The following is a 4,119-nucleotide window of genomic DNA, read 5'->3' as shown; positions in this document are numbered from 1 at the left end:
CTAGAAAATGGCCAAGCATAAATTAAGTTTATACAAACATTCCAAGTATAAGGATCATTTAATAAACAAAATCAAGGGCAAAGGAAGATGACATCTTTCACAACCTCATAGCTGTTTTTTTTCCTTGTGGTTGTTATTATTTTTAATTAATTAGTTAATTTTTAGTTTTCAACATTCACTTCCATAAGCTTTTGAATTTTAAATTTTCTTCCCCTCCCTACCTGCCTCTCTCCCCAAGATGCTGTGCAAACTGATACAGGCTCTACATACACATTCCTATTAAATATATTTTCACATTAGTCATGTTTTAAAGAAGAATTAGCACCACTAGGAGGAACCATAAGGAAAAAGAAAAAAAACAAAACGGAAGGAAAAAAAGAGCAAAGAGTATGCTTTGATCTGTATTCAGACTCCATAGTTCTTTTTCTGGATATGAATAGCATTTTCCATCATGAGACTTTTGGAGATGTCTTAGATTCTTGCATTGCTGAGAAGAGCTAAGTCTATCAAAGTCAGTAATTGCACAATGAGGCTGTTACTGCATACAGTGTTCTCTTGGTTCTGCCCACTTCACTCAGCACCAGTCTGCATAGTTGTTTCTGTTCAGCTGCTACATTCCACCCCTTTCTTTCTCATAAATTTTAATTTGTTTTATTACCCTTCCTCCTCTGACCATCCATAACGTATGGAACTAACCTTTCCTCCCACATTTCCTTAATATCAAAGGTGTTCTTGATTCTCATTTATTTTCTTTTGGGTAGATGTCCAAGAGATATTTACTTCTTTGTGCCATATTAGTAAACAAGGGGAAATGGACTGGGGAGAGTCATTGACCAAATAAACAACAGAGATTATCATAAAAGAAAAATTGGACATCTTTGATACCTAAAATTTGAAAAGTTTTTGTATAAAGTTGTTACAGTTAGAAACAAAATACTTGGAACTTTTGTTATAGTAAAGAAATAGAAACAAAGTGGGAACCCATTAATTAGGGAATGGCTAAACAAATAATCATATATGTTATATGGCTACATATAATATAAATTACATGTTATAACATGCAATACATTTATATAATTTATTTCACTTTAAGAAATGAAATGGACATATTTAGAGAAGCTAGAGAAGTTTTATCAAATGATACAACTTATACTGGGGGCAGCTGGGTGGCACAGTAGAGAGTTGGCCATGGAGTCAGGAGGACCTGAATTCAAATCTGACCTTAGACACTTACTGGCTGTGTGATCCTGGTCAAGTCAATTAACCCTGTTTGCCTCAATTCTTCATCTGTAAAATAATCTGGAGAAGGAAACAGCACACCACTTCAGTATCAAAATGGTGTCATGGAGAATCAGACGCAACTGAAATGACTCAACAATAGCAACATAACTTATACAATTACTACAAAAATGTAAAAGAAAAAAAAAGAAACTTTGAAATACTTAAAAATTCTGGTCAATACGAGTCTCAATAGTCCTGCCCCAGTCTCAAATTTTGTGAGTCCACTTTTAACACCTACTTAAGTCAAGTGGCCCTTCTAACCTTCCAGGGCCACAGGGCAACAAATAGTCCCAGTTACCTATTATAACCTTGAGGTGACTCTGTCTGAATTGCTGTTTGTCAATGCCACCAGAATGATCTACCACATACATTAATGCAATTTAACAGGAATTTATAAGGAATTGGTTATGCTAATTCAAGCCTACAAGTATTTGCTAGGCATTGTGCTAAAATGCTGAAGATGTGAAGAAAAAAAAAGGACAAAAACAAAACAAAATAATCCCTGGCAATCAGTCTAAATGCGATCCTGGAACTATACTAGACATTGGTTATATGAAAACAAAATAGAAGGAATCCCTTCTATCATGGAGCTTACCTTCCGTTGGATGTGCAGAAAATCAACAGCCAGACAGCTAAGTACAAAACATATACAAAATAAATAACAAAGTTATAATGATGTAAATGAAACTAACCATATGTTTTATACATCAGTAACTGTTATATCAATTATCCAAAACATTTAAAATCATATGCAGTGTTTAAATTAAACACAAGAAAATGTTGATGGAATTCCCCTTTTGTACCATAAATATAAATTCTTATTTGATATACTATTAGCCTATGTTTTTATAACTTGTAGAGAGCCATAAAGTTTATTTTTGTGTATGCACTCCATTATTATATTGTTCACATTAATTTTGCCACTGTACCAGAAAACTGAATGATTTGATTATTTTATTTTCTAAAGCTAAATGAAACAGGTAATTGAAAAGTCATTGGGAGCTTAACTTTCTTCAATTCAACAGGCTAGTCATGAACTTTAAGAGATACTTCTGCCACACTGTCAGAAGAGTAGCAATTACAGCAAAGCAAGATGAATGTTTAAATTACTTCTTTTAAAAACTATTCATGAATTGTGAAATTTCAGTTACATTCATATAATGTCTTTCAAAACTCTATTTGGGAAAATGAGTATCATGGAAGAACAATGGATTGGTCAGAAAACTTGGGTTTGTATCTGAGCTTTAGTACTTACTGTGTAAGTCTGGACAAATTACTTGACCTTTCTGAGCCTGTTTTCTTATCTACCAAGTGGATATAATGATATTTAACCTACCTCCATCACAGGTGTATTGTATGAAAAGTCCAAGAGACATAATTTCTGGGAAATTAACAATCATTTTATTAATTATGACTAGAGAAGAATTAATAAAATGTGGTCAGTGGTACTCTCAAGGACCAAAGATGAATCATGGAGGCCACTCAACATTTAAATACACTTCGAGAGTGGGTGTTCCTTACAGGCAGAAATCAACTCTGATTGGTTAACAATTAATGAGAAAATGAATTTTATAATGAGAAGTGGGCCTATTCTAATGAGGGACTGGGTGTATGACTCTGATCATGTCATTCTTTGACAGAGAGACTCATTTTAAGCCAGACTATTTCCCTTCAGGTAGCCTATACAAAAGGATCTATCCTCTACCCAGTTAATGATCAATGAACAATGGGGGGGGGTAATAATTCCACTTAGATAAGATGGTCTGTGTGGGTTAAATTTGGGGGTAAGGTCAGAAATGTCCTTGAGAGACTGGGCTTTGAATAAGGAAATAGAAAGGGAAAAAACTCTGGATCTTTTCAATATTAACTGGTTATTAATAATCATTTCTCTCAGAGGGTTGTGGTGAGAAAAGCAATGTATTATAAAAACAGAAGATTATTGTTATTTAACTCAAGATATAAAACATAAAATGTTGAATTTGACCCAGTCTCTCCCACAACCCTTGTGCCCGCCACCTCCATCTTCTATTTATTTTAGAACATTGCATTTTTATAGTGGTATGTGTTCAATTCTTTGTGTACTAACTTGCAGAGACAAGAGTAAGTCAGATCTACAATCTTTCATCTCCCCAGACTTCTGTTATAAAAGCTGTGTTATCTATGAAGATATAAATCCACACTTAAAGAACTGAAACTGAGCAACTGTTATATGTTTAATGGGCCATATGGTATAGCCTATGATCCATCTGGCCCAAGAGTCTCTCTCTTTCATAGTGGCACCAAGGGACATGTTGTGGGAAGATACACCTGTCCATCTCAAAAATTAGGGGCCCCACAGAAGAGTAAATTCTTAGGTCAAGCATTGTAATGTTGTTATTTAATTACAAGTTATGAATCTTGTTCACTGATATATTTTCGTGATACAAGATACTTTACATTTTAAATCTTTATATGGTGTTTCTTTTACAAAATAACCAATCAAGTCAAAATAAGATTTCTAAATTAATTTCTAAAACTCATCAATTCATACTCACCCTACTGTCCTTTTACTTCTGGTGATCTTATCTCATTTATGCCTGCCTATGCTAATTATGTCTATTCTTCATTGTAAATGTCACAAGGCAGGGACTTTTAACTTGAACCCAATACATGACATATATAGACAATAAATGAGTTCAGTGATGATGATGATGATGATGATGATGATGATGATGATGATGATGGAGAAAAGTAGAAAGTGAATAGGGAAGCAGTATATTCCCACATGGCAAGACAGAGAAAGTCATTCACTTCTAATGGGAAAGTCTTCCTAGAGAAAGCTGGGAAGGAGGTTGTTCA

The sequence above is a fragment of the Phascolarctos cinereus genome, unplaced genomic scaffold (assembly GCF_003287225.1).
Source record: "Phascolarctos cinereus isolate Bilbo 61053 unplaced genomic scaffold, phaCin_HiC Scaffold_726;HRSCAF=1367, whole genome shotgun sequence".
Taxonomy (NCBI): domain Eukaryota; kingdom Metazoa; phylum Chordata; class Mammalia; order Diprotodontia; family Phascolarctidae; genus Phascolarctos; species Phascolarctos cinereus.
This window is presented reverse-complemented; position numbering follows the sequence as displayed.